The sequence below is a fragment of the Capsicum annuum genome, chromosome 5 (assembly GCF_002878395.1).
Source record: "Capsicum annuum cultivar UCD-10X-F1 chromosome 5, UCD10Xv1.1, whole genome shotgun sequence".
NCBI lineage: Eukaryota > Viridiplantae > Streptophyta > Magnoliopsida > Solanales > Solanaceae > Capsicum > Capsicum annuum.
Window position 1 is genome coordinate 106,106,480 of NC_061115.1, and position 17,920 is coordinate 106,124,399.

The 17,920-nt window shown below is 35.4% G+C and overlaps 1 pseudogene; it reads right to left on the reverse strand.

Moving 5' to 3' along the window:
• The window catches only part of LOC107871903, a 79,902-nt pseudogene extending 76,215 nt beyond the window's left edge, over positions 1-3,687 (reverse strand).
• Between the last annotated feature and the right edge of the window lie 14,233 nt (positions 3,688-17,920).

A 17,920-nucleotide genomic window follows, 5' to 3' on the forward strand; every position in this document is an offset into this window, starting at 1 on the left:
GATGCAGTTTGGGTATTTTGATTGGATTAGCTATGGATGGTGATGGTGCATATTTTGTCTACAAATACGGATGGAGTATAAGTTTAGAAATCATTTTGATTTATATTATTGATTGGTGATAGTAACTTTTTTTTTACAGTATTTGACCTTTTCTAGGAAACTCTTGGTGAAGTTATTAAATGACCTTTTACATTACTTCTGAAGTTTTAATTAATAATTGATGGATAGATTATTCTCAGCAGTTACTATAGAAAGGTAGTTTACTCAAATTATATAGATTACCAATCTCTGAGAAATAGGCATCCTTTTTGTTCTTTAACTAGATTTAGGAAAGAGTAGTTCATACTTAGAAAAGATATATTTATCTTATATAATACACTACTTGATTTGCTATTTACTCCAACAATAAATCCCACTCCTACTGCTTCTCTCTTAGTTGTATATTAAGAATAAAAGAAAAATTATCTTTGCTGGTGGGAGGTAGCTATTATTCCATGGAATTAGTCAAGGTGAACGCAAGGTGGCCTAGACAACATGATTATCCAAAAAAGAAAGAAAAGAAAATTATTATGCATATGTATTGATTTTATCTTCTTGTTCTTTCATTATCCGTTGGATAAAAAAAGAAATTAGTCGAATATATTTGTTTATCTATGTCAACATATACATATATGATGATACTTGGTTAATTAATAACATCCTTAGCTTTATACTAATGATGGAATACCTAAACACAAAACTTGACAATGCATGCTTCCTGTCCAATCATTAAAATACTTGGTGATGGACATTAATTGATTGTTTGGATACACTAATATTCCATTGTTATTACCTTCTTAGTCATATAGGGATCTAGATATCAGGGATATTATGGCACAATACATGCCATTGGACAGCCAAAACTAAGTTCCAAATCACGTAAACAAGGAACGTGACCATTCCAAAGAGGGTGAGTTTTTTCCTTTTGCAGCAAAGAGTATTCTAAAGTTATTCAAATTGTTTAATAAGGGGTATGTTTTTCTATTGCTTTTATTATTTGGACAGATGAAAATAATATCTACTCTTTTTATTTGATTGCAACTGTTCAAGGTAAATGAATGAGCTTGAATTAAGTTCCTCTAAGTGAAACACTAATTCTTTATTAGAGATCATCTAAAGGCCAAATGAGTTCTTTTTTCCTATCACAATTTCCCAAAGTTATTGTAATGCATTACTCATTTTTTCATTGAATTATTTCATAGGTGGACATATTTATTTATTTATTGACATCAGCTTAGATAACTTAGTTTTTGTCCTTGTATTTTGACATGTTCTTTCAAGTACTAAAATATTATGAAGTTGTATCACTTTTTATGCCTCAACAGATAAAAGTTCTTCCTGTTTTTAGATTCCTATCAATTACGAAAGTTCTTTAAGAAACTAGGAGCAACCTTATTTTCCTTTCTAGGGTTCTTGAAGAAATCCCAATCTCTGCAGCCCAAGGTAAGTGAAAACACTTTAGTTTTTGTTTAATTATCTCATGGAAGATTAGGAAAAGATGTTAGAAGTGCTTAATTATAAATATATGGCAGAATATAGAACAAGCAATCGGCTCACTTTTCTTTGATATTAAGGAACTTCTCTTTTCTTCTTTGGTTTAAAGTATGAAGGAAAGTTCAAGTTCTTGAAGAGTTCAACTAAAAGAATGAGTTGCAGAATTAAGTTAAGGTGAATTCTCCATTTTGTTCTCCTTTTATGTGAATTTGAAAGAGAATTATGGATGTGTTGTTTTTGAGAACTCAAGAGATGATGAGTTCAATAATGGATTACTACAATAAAAGGGATTTAGGAGTGTTTTGTGGACTATTTTTTATGTATATATTCTATGCTACCAGGCTGATGTTGGAGAAAGGTGAGACTAATTCGAATTGATATATAGAAGAAAAGTGTGGTGGTACACCACCGAACTAATTATTGCATTTGTTACTATATGGTATGTGGGTGTAATTAGAGGAGAAAAAAGGTTAAGATAACACCCTTGATTGATAGAGTAAAGGCTTACTGACCAATTTCTAATTTGGTGAAGTTAAATAGCCAAAATGTGAGGTTAGTTGCTAATATTAGTTTGCCATATATTTTATGTAGGAGTACAGTCTTTTCAGTGACTATTGGTGAGCTTCAGGTTAATTCGGGGCTTTCTGAGTTTGTTCTATATATTTTGGTATTATGCAGTGAGTCAAGAGTAGGGCGGGGGTTTGTCCCGACCTTAACTAAGTGTATGTATCTTTTAGAGGCTTGGTAGGATAATGTAAAGTTATGGTAATGTTTGCCTTTACACGTGGTGGCCCCAACGGCCTAGTGTTGTATATATAAGTTTGTGCTTGCCTATGTAATTATTCTCATTGATACATAATATCATGTTGGTTAGAACCTTTGGTTGTCATTGTTACATGAGTGAGAAGTACAAGGTTATGAATTGGTTTTCTCGGGCCTTTACGGCTACGGGTGCCTATCCGTCCCTACAGGAGTTGAGGTGTGACACAAGGATAATAGGAATTTCAACATCTATTGCATAATCCAAAATAACAAAGTCGGTCAAAAAGACGAACCTGTCCACTTTTACGAAGACATCATGGATGGCTCCCATGGGCTTTTTTATGGATCGATCGGCCATGAGCAACTTTATTTTGGTGGGCTTTAACTTTCCCAATCCAAGCTTGTGAAATATAGTGTAATGCATGGCGTTCACACTTGCTCCAAGATCAGACAATGCCTTAGAAAATGTGAATGCGCCAATGGTGTATGAGATTGTAAAATCACTGGGGTCCTAATTATTTTCGACATATGTGCTTTTCATAATCTCACTACAATGATGTGTTACTTCCATTATTTCGTCCTCCACAAGCCTCTTTTTAGATATCAACTCCTTCATAGATTTAGCATACCCCAGCATGTCTTGCAACACCTTAATAAGAGAAATATTAATAGAAAAGGTACTAAATTTATCTAAAAACTTATTGAGCTTATCATGCTCTCCATTTCTTAAGGACCATTTTGGGAAAGAAGATTAATGGGGTTTGATGGCATAAAGACAATTTAACATTCATTAACTATTGACTTTCTGATCAATAACTCACTTAACTTTAGCTCTTCATCACTGGACCTTTTTCTCTTCGCCTTTGTCTCCTCCCCATTTTTCATTTCTTCACTCTACTTCTCCATGAGATATTTTTATATTTGGTTTACTTTTGTCTCTAGTTATTGGATGGTGGTGGAGTGAGATGTAACTTTTTGGTGGAGCATAGATAATTCACTTCGAATCTCATTCACCATTTCACCTGTCTTCTCAACACTACTCAAGATCCGCGCCAAAATAACTCTATCAATTTCCTCTCCACTTTCATAATATGTCATGCTTAGACTTTCCTGATTCTGACCTTGATTCCCATCTTGTCCTTGTAGGATAAGATGGAAACCCTCTGATCTCTTAGGAACCACACCTAACTTGTCATCAATTACCTCCTCCTTCGCGTCTTCACAAAGTTTAACTTCTTTTGCACTTATCATACTTACACTTTCCATTTGGTCACCAAACATATGCTTAAGTAGGAGTTTGAGGCTTGATATCACTTTGACCATCTTTGCATCGGTCTTTTCCTCTTCATGTTTTTTACTGTGGCACACAAAGGATGAGGAGGGATCCCCCATGGCCACCTTGGCATCTTTTATGTCCCAACCCTTACACTAAATTTCCACTTGGTCCAAGACTTTTGAAACAATCCCATATGGCAAGTTGATGAATGATCCAGTAGATGCATTGTCCACTATGGCCTTATTTTGTTTGTCCAATGGCCTATAAATAATTTGGAGAAGCATCTTCTCTGGCATTTCATGGGTGGGGCATTTTAAAAGTGTTTTCTTGAATCTTCCCCAAGCATCATACCACGGTTCTTCGTGGTATTGGCAAAAATGAATAATCTCATCCCGCAACTTCAACATCCTAGATGGTGGGAAGTATTAGACATAAGAAGGCCTCCGTGAGACTTGCCCATGAAGTAATAGATTCGGTGGCAAATACCTTAGCCACAGAATTGCCTTTCCCATGAGAGAGAATGGGAAAAGGCATAATTGGATAGACTCTTGGGATATATATGCAACTTTGATCGAAGCACAATCTTCCATGAAGCCCTTTAAGTAGGCATTCAGGTCTTCATGTGCTTCACCCCTGCAAAGTCCCTTTAAGTGGAGCAATTGCATCATTACACTTGTAACATAAAATACTCCATACTCCTCAGTGAGGGGGATACAAATGTCACTTTCATGATCTCCAACCCCAAGAGTCCTCGTGACTCATAATGATTTGGGAATAATAATGTTTACCTAATCGAAGATAAAAAATGACAAAGAAATTAAATTAAATTCACTGCGGGTGCACCCAAGTAAAATTCACACCACATAATCAAAATCTATATTTCACTCTCTGGTAATGGTGCCATTTTGATAATGCTCAACTTACTCCTATGTTTGAGGGGTGAGGCAGTCGTTGTCAATAACCCAACTAGAGTTGGGGTCGAATCCATAAGGAGCAAATTATAAATTTCAAGTCCCATGGGTGTTCAAATTACTAAAAGGTTACCCGTAGTGCTAACAAACACGAAATGTAAAATAAAATGGGGGGGATTGGTTTTGAAATTATTTGTGACAAGCTTTGGCTAACAACACACTAAATGACACTTTTGATGTAAACTCAAGTTTGGAGGAAATCCTAGAATTATGTCTACCTAAAAGTAAGAGCATGTGGGTTGATGATAGTTTAACATGAATCTTAGTTGTTAACTAAAGGATAGTCTAGGTCAAAAGTTATTTTGTCCAATCTTTCAATAAAACCACAACGATGAGTGAAAACAAGGTAGTGTGCAAGAATAATGAGTGAAAACAAGGTAATACGTAAGAATGACCAAAACCACATGAAGCTTAGTGAATTTATTCAAAATTATGTCTCGTTGATTAATTCAAAAGAAGGTAATGTGCAAGAATGATAAGTGAAATAAGTGGTAAAATCACCACTCATCAATGATTCTGACAAGTGATGGTACTAGAAGTAGCACCCTTTGGTGCAGGAGTTGATGAAGTAGCAACCGAAACCTTATTAGCTCTAAAAGTAACCTTAGCTGGACAGTGTCGCTGCAGATGACCTTACTGACAACAATTATAACTCATATTTCTCCCATCATCATACTGACCATGATGAAGTTGTCCACAAAAATGCAAGGAGCATAAGGTGGGGCTGATTAGGCTTCACTAACCTAAGACTGGGCACCTTGTGCCCTTAACCCATTGTCAGTCTGAAAGTGACGATTACCAGACGTCTTAGGATATGGATTGTCAGTCTGCATATGTCACCATCCTAGAGATATCCATGTCATTATTAAATATTATCGTCTTACACTCTACTACCAAGTCCCAAGACAAACCTGAAGCAAAATTCCTTATTCTCACTCTCATACTAGACATAATCTTTTGGGGCATAACAAGACAGCTGGAGGAATTTCAAAGCATACTTTTTCACAATCATCCTTCCCTACTTTAAGTTCACAAACACTGCAACTTTAGGATCCCTCAACTCTTAAGGAAATAAATGATAAATAAAGGCACTCAAAAACTCATCCCACTCGGCCAACTTAGCATCATCCCCTCTCAACTGCTTCGACTCCTCATGCCATTGATATGCCACATCTTTTAGCTGATATGCAGCAAATTCCACACCTTCTAAGTTAGTGGCATACATTACCCTAAATATATTTTCTATCTCATCCACAAAACCTTGAAAACCCTCCTCAACCTTGGAGAAAGTAAAGGTCAGAGGATTCAACCTCATAAACTAGCCAACTCTAGCGACCTTAGAAGATAGAGCAATAGAACCAACAAGGTCAGGTTGATAAGACTGAGAATCTACTAACTAGCTCCGCAGATGAATAGAATGATAAAACTAAGTATTGGAAGTTTCTCCTTAGCGTAATATGGCATGAATATCATCATCCTTAAAATCCTAAAAAGGATTGGTAGGAACCTGTAGAACTCCATGAGGGGTAGTACAATCAGGAGCTCAGACCCTAGATTGGATCTAAACTCTATAAATAGATTGAGTTCTATCCATATTGGCCTCAAGTGTGATAGAGAATTTTCCAAAAGTATCAAATCTTCAAGGAGGCATGACCAGAAATACGAACAAATAGAATTAGAGGAGTTTTCAAGACATTAGACTATATAGCCCAAAAATAGAACACAAGAAGGGGGAAACATTTATAAATGCCTTATAGCCTCTCTCTTATGAGTGTGGTGTGCTACACACCCATAAAAAAGAATCTACTTGACACAACTTTATGGACACTCAATGACTATGAACCGACACTCTGATACAAAGCTTGACACGACTCGAAACGGGCCTAGTCATGATGGGTATCTCAAGTCCACTAAGGACTAGAGACTACCCCCATTGACTTATGTAACCAAAACAAAGTACAACTAGCAACATATTAATTCTGAACATATAATAAGATAGAACTGAGATTTGAACATATAACAAGATGGATAAATCAACTAACTAGGATCAAAGAATCCACAATACAAAATCCACCCACATCCTGTCCATAAAAGACTCTAAGAAACCAAATATCAACTAAGATCAAGACATGCCCCCAGATATAGCCAAAAACCAACCAAAATAGTCTAGGACATTAGTAAAGATAAGACCATAAAATAAGGGCCTTCTAGAGAATAAAAGCTCACCACTTCAAAGCTGACTCATGGACAATCTAGAAGTTACCTACCATTGTGTAAGGAAACAAAATCATCTTTAGAACCTACATCGCATGGGGATACAACATTCGGGAACTGATGTTGGGTGTATTTATGCATTCTAGCATTCCTATTCTAGCCATTTTAGCCTTATTTTGAGGATGATTCTAAGATATAATGGTTGATAATGAGATAAATGAGTTAAAACATGTGTTTATAAGGTTCCAAGTAAATTCCAAGTAAGTTTGTACTTATAAGAGTCAATTTGACTTCAATATAGAAAACTAGTTTTCCTAGCTTGAGCTAGTTACTTTTCTAGTCTATCTTGTTGGATTCTATTGAGTTCTATATGTTCCTTATGGTTTTAAATGTGTTATGATATGTGAACGAGTTTTTAGGAGTGTAAAAATTTCATATAAGTCAAATAAAGAGTGGAAACTTGAAGGGAAAGATCATGAAACCAACCTAGTGTAAGCTTTTGTTTTTTATTCATCGTAATTGGTTTAGGGTTGTTTGTGCTTCTAATTCATGTTGTGTGGTGATGTAAATTGATTTTGGAGCTGAATATGATGATATTTTTATGTTAAATAGTCTTTTAATTCATGGGGGAAGACACCACAAAATAAGGGATGGAAAGAGGAAGGGCCAATACTTAACCAAAATTCGAAGGACAAATTCTAGAGAGTGCATGCATTTAGCATGCATCGCATTCTCCACTCCTATGCAATACAGGGTGAGGCGTACGCCCCATTCCACATATATGGAGGGTGATATGCATGATACACTCCATACCTAGGTGTTTTAAGCTAATTTGACTCCTACAAGGACTTAGCTTACCCGTATGCTATATATACATGTTGTATTTTTACAGATCTTTTGACATATTTTGGAGATCAAGGGGCTGATACAACTTAATTAATAGGTTTTATTAATTTTATTTAGTTCATACATATTTTTAGTCATTAATTACAAAATTGTGATTTCTATTATGACTATGCATGGATAAATGCCCTCTTTATGGGGTTGAAGCCAAGAACATAAGATTATTGATATGGATTAAGTTTATTTCCTTTGCTTATCACTATTGTTTTTTTTCTTATTATTATTTTAATTATTTTTAGGATTGATCACCCTTAGAATACATTAATTGTCAACCCTATAAACTCAGGAGAGGGAATAGAGAGAGAGAACAAGGGAATAGGCAGAGTATGGTTTGTATTTCTTTATGAAATAAGGAATTCAAATTAGTATCTAGGACAGGGATATACTTAGATACCTTACTTGATTCATATGTAGGATGATATTTATCAAGAACTTAAGTGAATTATTACATCCCCGCTCAATGATGTAGGTGTAGCTTCAACTTAGGTAAAAGATTAGAGGTGGGGAAACTGTAATCATGAAATTAAACCTTTGAATCAACAACCAAGATAAAGCAAGTTAACGAATGAAATCCAATGGCATAACATGATTGTTCAGAGTGCTTCAACCCTAGGTTTTCTCCTATTGATTGTCTTAAGACCTTTAATTTCCGCATTGTTTAGTTTTAATTTAGAATTTCCAAACTTTTTATTTGGTTACTCAGGCATCAATTAAATCTAAAGTGTGAACTAAAATAAAATCATTGCCAAATCTAGTCTCTGTGGGATCGATAACTCGGCTTTCTTAAAGGCCACTATATTACTTGGTAGACCACATACACTCGTGTGTGCACTTGGGTACTGTCAGGAATGGTTAGTGGATTGAGCGCTAGCATGTAACTCAAGGAAATGATACAATAATGCCATGATCAATCAGTCCAAAATCATTGTAAAACCATATGCACATATTAATAGATTTATATATATAATTTTTGGATAGGGAACAAGGCTTAGCATGAGAGATAAAATATTAACTTAGACTATGTAGTTCAAACTATCATCTAAACATCACGGACTATATAGGTCTAACTCTCAACCTGCTAAAAGGGTCCCAATGTATGTTAGCCGCACAAACTAGGGTATCAAGGAAGGCTGGGGAATATGCAATCCTTTGCCAATCTAGGATACAAATATATAAAGTGTGACATAACTACACAGTTATCAAGACCAACCTCTACATTAAAAAATGTGCGTTCCCAGTATCAGTCCCTCAGGACCTCCACTTTCATGGCTCAACTACACAGCCTCCTTTAAGCCCAATTAAAACATGTACACATTCTCATTCATTGAGCCAATAATCATCCATTAAGTCATAACCCATTGATATCATCATACTAACTATGCTTGCAACCTATTATCAATATGCCATTTTAGTTATCATCACTTAGGGAAATCTGCAACCCCATAAGTTCCAATCATTCATCCACATGAGGGAATTCACAAACCCCAAGGTTCAATGTTAAATAGCCATTAACTTGGGGGAATTCACGACACCCTAAGGAATTCAGGACCCCCAAGGTATAATTTAAAACCATATATGTTCCATTAGCCTTTTACACAAATTGATAGTTCCAAAAGCAATTGCAATATGCATATACTCATGTTACAAAGCCAATTTCATAAGATAGGTTAAGGCTATTATCAATTTCAATTCCAAATCCATTTACTCAGGGAATCCATAACCTCCATTCTAATTTACCATGCCCATGCACCCATGAGTTCAAAAATTATTAATTCAAAACATGAATGATTCATAAAAACCATGGGAAAAGTAATTCCATTAATAACATTCAAAGGCCCTCAACCCAATTTCCAAAACCATCAATTAATCATATTAATAACAATTCTAAATATATTCATTTCATAAAAAAAGTTTAGGGGAAGAGATACAAGCCAGAAAGTATTGAGAATTATCGAGGAAAATCATAAATTAGAGCTCTAGAAGCCATATCTTTAGAAACCTTAGCTTGTTCTTGATTTGGGGATTTGAGAGAGTTTTAGAGAAATTTAAGATTGAGAAATAGAGGATTATGAGGTATCTTAGGGGTTTTTAGGTCGTGGGTTACAATTGGAAAAAGAAAGAAATGACTAAAGTGTCCTTGAATAAAACACAAGGAAACCTATCACCAGTTAGTATGGGTCACGTCATGACTCATAACGACTGAGTACATGTCATTGCCTTGACTCATATTCTAGGCAGTGACTTAGGGTATCCTTACTAGTATGTTCCTGAGCCACATCCTATGACTCATGACCTGACCGTATGACTTATGGAGTCTTAGACGTTACTAAGACAACAACCTTACACCATCTCAATAGTTTGGTCATGAGTCCCATCCTACAACTCGTGACCCATATTACGACTTGTGAGGAACCATGAACAACTTACTGGTTAGAAAATGATTAGAGACATACAACTTGTGAGGAGTCTTCACGACTCGTGAGGAGTACCTATATAGTGAGCTCAAAACTCTAAATTTTTTAGAGAAAAAAATTTAGGGTATGACAATCCAATACTCTCAAACCTTTATGATTGCAAGTATCCTCCACATTGCAAAGAATAATGAAATCCTTATCCATGAACATAAGGATTGGTCCATAAATGCGAAAAAGAAGTATCAGTTGTACCTGTAACTAACAAGATAGCAAAAACCAAGTATGGAATGTCTCTCTATCGAGATTCGATCAGGACCCCATAAAAATAAACTAGTAATACAACTAGGATAATTTCAATATTCTAAAGGAAATAGAACAATCGGATTCTCAAAGAAAGAAACTCCATTTACTATGAATTATCCCACATGACCCCTCTTAAATAAAATTTAACAAGTTTTTTATTAATAGGTCAAAACGTAAAAATAGAGGCTTGGAGTAATAATTCTCTAGGTTATTTCCTTAATTTATGTGCATTTTTGGTGTTTTGAGCCTCCCGACAGTAGCTAAAGGTCATTAATGACTTATTCAAACTATGGTTCAATTATCGAATAGTTCATTATTAAGTTTTAGGTTTATTTCTCTATTTTGAAGCTTTTTCTATTAAGAAATTGGCCTCGGATAAAAAATCTTAGTAAATGACCTCAAATGAGAATTTCAATGGATCCATCAGCTCCGAAATAAAGATTTTATGTTAGAGGACCCTTGGTTCAGGTCCCAAGACTTTTGAACTTATTTTCAGCTATTAGGTGGATTCTATAAAAGTGGAACAATAGGTGTGGGCCCCACATTTGTTCAAAATAGTCTTAGATAAAAGTTTTGATGGTTCCATTGAGTTTGAAATATTGAATTTGGTATGGTATTATAGTTAATTTTCACATAAAAATTTTCAATGAATCTCGAATATTTGGTTGGTGTCCATTTTAGACTAAGAAAAATCTTGTGCGTGACACCTAATAAGTGGTAAATTTACCACTCATTGACATCCACATTTGTGCACACTACTCTGGTTCAATTTCATAAATGAGGTGAAATTTGCATTTGAATGCACTAATTCCCATGATGTGTAGGTTTACAGGTAATTAGAAGAAAACAAGTAAAGTAAGCTTAAAAGGGACAAAATGATACAAGAATAATAACAGAGATGAACTTATAGGAGTGCGCATTGAACCCGAGACTTGAAGTATGCAAGTGAAGTGAAAAGGAACACCATATCATACAACAAGAACCGGCCATACACTACACTCCATAGGCACCTTTTGTCTTCCCTTCATTAAGGGCTTTTGGGTTATTTCACTTATGTTTGTAATAAGTCTATAAATAGACTAGTTTAAGGTCTTTAGTTCTTTACTTGTTATTGATATTGAAAGTTATAACACTTGAACCAAAATCTCTCTAGTGTGAGGAGTGTACCACCTTAGTTAGGGCTTTAAAAAGCCACCAAATTCGAAATAAGGGTGGTGCTAGGGTGGAATCGCTAGTATTACCAAATATTATTAGAAACCTTGGTGCTTGAGTGGTTCACGCCCTCTTGTGTCATTGTAAGAGTGTTGGTGTTGCCTATTACAAGTATTAAGGGTCTTAGTGTGTGACTACACTTAGGTTCTTAGTTCTTATTAGAGTTGATGTCTCACTTCCTATCCTTACACTTTTTGTAATTATGTTTGTGTTCTTGTTGTAGTAAAGCAGTGTATTTTGTTATCTTTTTGTTGTTGTCTTATCATCTCATGTTCATCTTATTGTCGGTTGTTTTTGGTGTAAAATACACCTTGTATCATCTTGTTCTTGTGGTATTATTGTTGGCCAAGACTTGTTTCCCTTTTGGTCCTTGCTTTGTCTTATTTTTTGTGTCTTGTTTCCATGTTGTGGGTTGATTCCATTATATTTTGGTATCAAATCTAAGGCTGGTTATGTTCCTACAATACCAATCTTGGGCTCTCTATGTCGAAAAATAAAAAAAATAAGTGTTGAAAAACTGAAAATTCCAAAAAGAAGAAAATCTATCCATTCTTGCTGTCTTTGCCGAAATTGTGTCTTTTTGTTGTTTTGTGCCGAGATTTGTGTCTACATTTAGGAGATTTTTTGACGTATTAGTATTTTCTTGTGTTAACTTGTTGTTCACTAACAACCCTTGAGTCTAAAGTCCAAGATTTGAGCTCTTGTCAAAGTGTTGTTGAAGGGTAGACAGCTAAGAGGTTATTGTTCATATTGTTCTTATTGTTGTCATATTGTTCTTGAAGTGGTGTTCAACAAAAAGAGTTGTCTGATTTTGAAAAGAGAAGGGAGAGACAAGGCTTTGTGTTTGTCTTAGGAATACTTTCAAGACAACACCAAAGTGGTAAAGAAACAAAGGGCATTCAAAAAGCTTAGTTACTAAAAGGGTGACAAACACTTTTCAAGAAGAGCCAAAAGAGGAAAGAGACAAGGCTACTACAAAAAGGTGTTTTTCCAAATTAGTGCAACTTAGTTAAAAGATGATGGAAGCCTTTGACTCTTGAAAAGAGAGTCCAAAGCCTTTTCCATCTACACTAAAACCAAAAATTCATCATCAAGGAGAGAGATTAAACAACTCAAGTTTGAAAAATATCATACTTCAACTACAACAACAATACGAGTTTAATTTATGTGGTATTGTTGTTGTGGTTCAAGACTTGAACCTTTATTGGTGCTGTTGTGTGTGACGTTTTGTGACTATTTTTGTGTTCTTTGTTGGTTGTCTTTGTGACATTATGGACTTTTTTGGAGTAATGGAACCCAAGACCTCATCCCCTCAAAATACGGTGAACCACAATGCTACATGTACTATTTTGGCCCTCCTTTATCTATGTCCCGAGACCTGGCTAGGATGAATGTGGGTTTTGAAAGAATTGGCTCATATGCGGTAACGATGAGTGAGAGGTTAGATCAAATGGAGAGTCGAAAGACACTTGTGATTTTACTCCCGACACTTTACTTCAAATGACCAATCCTCCAAGACCATCACCTAATGCCGCAAGCCAAGCTCTAAAAAGCCCTCAAAACTGAGATATAACTAGGCCCATTTCCCCATAATTTGATCAAGTCCAATAAGGACTTGGATGCCAAATACCTACACTAAAATCGAACCCTCCCATCCAAGATCTACTTAACCAAAGGTGTCAACTTTCACCAATTTAAATTCCTTCCATCCAAGATCCACAACTGAAGCTCCGCTTCACTAAACTAACCCTTTTGACTGAAGCTCTAGTTTATCAAAACTGATATATCCATGTAGAGAAGAATGGTAGAAAGGAACATGAAGGATATGGGGTCTACGATAATGCTTGTATGATGGTAGGAGACTTGAATCAGATGATATTGAAGGTAAAGCTCAAGATAGAGAGGAAGCCAAAATTCAAAATAAAGATATCGGCCAAGACTTGTTGTTATTGAGCTTGCGGGTTCTCCATGTTTTGCAGACTGTTTTGAGTGGCTTCCTTTAACTGGACAATTGAATGAGGTGAAGGCATGAATTTATGGGCAAATTCCTCTCAAGGTGGAGAGGATGATACAAGAATAATTACGGAGATGAACTTATAGGAGTGCGCGTCGAACTCAAGACTTGAAGTGTGCAAGTGAAGTACAAAATAAAACCATATCCCACACGAAGAACCGACCATACACTATACTTCATAGGAAACTTTGTCTTTCCTTCATTAAGGGATTTTGGGGCATTTCACTTATATTTGTAATAAGTCTATAAATAGACTATTTTTAGGTCTTTAGTTCTTTAGTTGTTTATTGATATTGAAAATTGTAACACTTGAACCAAACTCTATCTAGTGTGAGGAGTGTACCACTTTAGTTTAGTGCTTGGAAAAGCCACCAAATTCAAAATGAGGGTGATGCTATGGTGGAATCGCTAGTATTGCCAAATATTATTAAAAACCTTGGTGCTTGAGTGGTTCACGCCCTCTTGTATCATTGTAAGAGGGTTGGTGTTGCCTATTACAAGTATTAAGGGTCTTAGTGTGTGACATACACTTAGGTTCTTAGTTTTGTTAGAGTTGATGTCTCACTTCCTATCCTTACACTTCTTGTAATTGTGTTTGTGTTCTTGTTCTTGTAAAGTCATGTGTTGTTATCTTTTTGTTATTATCTTATTATCTCATATTCATCTTGTTTTTGGCTTTTGGTGTAAAATACACCTTGTATCATCTTGTTCTTGTGGTATTATGGTTGGCTGAGACTTGTTTCCCTTTTGGTCCTTGGTTTTTCTTATGTTTTGTGTCTTGTTTCCGTGTTGTGGGTTGATTCAATTATCACAAAAGGGGAAAAGTTAGTGCAAAAGCTGGAAAATCAGGAGCTGGGATCAACTTCAGTTACCGCAATCACAATTTGAGGGTTGCAATCGCGGACAGTCAAGGGTTGGTCAAAGCATAGCAATCATGATAGGTTAATGTGATTGCAGGCGTCACGATTGCGATCAACTAATGGCGATCACGATGGTGCAGAATTCTCCCAAGGGAAGATTATTCATTTCACATAGCTAGTTCTAATTTTCAGAAGGACAAAACCCTTTCACTTTTGGGAAATCTTCCAACCACTTTAAATCTCTAATGGAGAGAAAACTTCCAATTAGTAAGAAGACATAATTGTTATTAAATCTTCCAAAAAGATATCTTTATTTGTAAAATTTGAGTTTGAAATTTTGGGATTACTCTTGCTTTATTTTTAATGGAGGAAATGAATGTCAAATTGGGTAATTCTCTTTTCCTTACTTTAATGAGTAGCTAAACATTTTAATTGGGATTATGTTGTAATAGGGTACAAATATTTGTGGGTTATGTTTGTTAAATTCAATTCTTGGTTGATGATGTTGGGTTTCACTAATATTTGATTGCTAAATGGAAATTATGGGAGAAAGCCCTAATTTCCCTAAATCCCATATTATCCTTGAAAGAGGGATGTGGGTGACAAGTATTAGTGAAAATATAAATTAGATGTTAGCTTATTCCTTTACATTGTCTTAGAAATAAGGATGGATGGTGAATTTGCTATATCTTTGGCGTCTTCCTAGAAATAGGGATGCCTAATTGAGGTTTTGAGTTGATTTTCTTTTCACACCCATGAGGTATTCGAAAGAATCCATGGGTGATATTTTTGGTGTAACCCCTAACCTAACCTACCCATATATTCATTAACTAGAATTTGAATGTGACCCTCATGTACCCATTCACTTTTTATCCCTAGGAAAATATAATCCCAAGACTATTCTCCTATTGAAATCTTATCTACAATTGTTGCTCTAAAGTGGTAGTAAGTTAATTTTGTTTAAAAAACTTTTCAAACCATCACCTCCCTTTTTAATTTATGTCTCACTTTATGTCTACATTGTGGGTAAATAGTTAGTAGTTTTCAACATACCTCGTGGATTCGATCCCAACTCAAGTTGGGTTATTATATTAACAACAATCATCCTACATCAAAATAATAGTATAGGTGAGCTTGATCAAAATGGCGGTATTACTGGGGAGTGAAACTTAGTTTTTGCTTATTTGGTGTTGATGGTAACTTTGGGTTCACCCGTGGTGTCGTATTTCACTGTTGTTATTGTTTTTTATTTTTGATTAGGTGATTATTATTTCTTCCAAATAACCATGATCCAAGAGGGGATCATACATGACCCATCATATAAACATGTTGAATTTATAGATTATCTTGATGACGGAGATCATGCAAATGCCATCTGTATTCCCCCTACCAAGGAAAATAGTGTATTTTATGTCACAAGTATCATGCTCCACTTGCTTCATATGAAGGTTTTGTTCGGGGTTCAACCATATGGAGATGCCAACATCCATTTAGAAACTTCATGGAAATTTGCTCACCATTTGATTTTACCGATATCACACAAGAATTAATTCAGTTGAGGCTTTTCTTATTCTCTCTAATGGGCTAAGCGGTTTTGTGGCTGAGGTTTCAACCTGCCAGTCCATCACATCATCGGTCAAATTTATGGATGCTTTCTTTGATAGATACTCTCCATATTCAAAGAAGTTACAATTGCATGATAAAATCACAAATTTTCAGTAACTCAACGAGGTATCTTTGTATGAAGCATGACGGAGATTCAAGGATAAGCTTTTGAAATATCCTAATCGCGAGGTGCTTGATATGGGTGTAGAAAGTTATCCAACAAGTTCACGACCATTCACACGTAGCCAAGCTCGGGAGTTACAAAAACACCAAGCCTCATTCATGCAAATGGCCATTTGTGAGTTGGTGATTGATGCACCTAATGGTCTAAATGTTTTTAAGTGTGAAGAGGGGGCTTGAAGTGTAATAAACTTACACTCCAAGGCCACCCCATGGAAAGGGCAATCTGGTAATTTTCTCCTTCATTTATGTTGTAATATAAATAGACAATATTAGGGTTATTTGGCAGCTAGTTCTTTTATAATATTTTGATACATAAACACTTTTAATATTGAGAAACTTCTCACTCTTCCATTGGAGAAGCCCTAAATCTGAAAACTCACAAGTAGAGTGATACTTGTGTTGTATCTTGGATAGAAACAATGATCTTGAGGTCATAAGTTCCTCTTGGTCCAAGTAAGAACTTGGTGTTAATATTCTTTAGTCTTAGGGTCCTCTCTTGTTGTTAGGGTTCTTAGACTCTTGAATAGTACATGTCAAGTTACTATCTTCTTGTAATCTTGTTACGATTGTGTTTTGTAATCTTGAAGTCTAGTGAAGCCGTGTGGGGCTCTTTCGATTCACTAGCACCTTGTTGACTTGCTGGTTATTATTGAAAACTTCATCATCTTGTTCTAAAAATGTGATTCTTAAAGCCTAGTGAAGCCGTGTAGGGATCTTTTGATTCACTAGCACCTTGTTGACTTGCTGTTTCTTGTTGAAAACTTTATCATCTTGTTCTAAAAACGTGATTCTTAAATCCTAGTGAAGCCGTGTGTGGCCTATTGGGATTCACTAGCACTTGTTGTTTAACTTGTTATTTTTGGTGTTAGTTTGTTCATCTTGTTGTTCTTGCTGGATTGTTGCATTGTGGACTTGATATTGTATCATTTGGTATCAAAGCAAGGCTAGTTGTGTTCCTACACTACCAATCTTGGGCTCTCTTGGACAAAAATTCAAAAAAAAAATTTGTTGAAATCTGAAAATTCTAGAAAATGAAAAAGAGAAGTCTGTCCATCTTGTTGTCTTGTCCAAGATTGGTGTTTGTGTGTTTATATCTAGGTTTTATTTTACTTTTTTAGTGTGTTTCTATTGTTGGTTTCTTTCTCCCCAACACTAAAATTGTCTAGATCTAAGTTGAGCTTATAATATTGACCATTGTTGTGGCAACTTGAAGTGGGCCGTAGGTTGTACCTTGTTGATGACAATTGGTGGTTTTGTGTTGTGTTCTTGAAGAATTTGATAGTGTTTTCTTGAAGGTTGTTGTGGTGTTCATCTTGTTCTTCATCTATTCATAAAACTTAAGACAACAAAGGTGTAAAATAGATCCAAAAGGTTGTAAGACAAAAGTTATAAAGTTGGTAAGAAGACTTGCACACATCACTTCCTAGACTTGACAACTACTTTTCCTTAAATAAAGAGACCTTGTTTTGTGGGATTAGTATAGTCAAATCTCACCTTTTTGAGTTTGAAAAGTTAAAAAGGGTACAAGACTTTTACTTTCCCACCAAAACCAATTGTCATCCATTACAAGTTGTGTGAATATTGAAATCTCAGATTTGTGACAAAAAAATTGTTGTGTGGGACCAAGACTAATTACATGTTTCCACGTCACCATTGCTAATGCCATATCA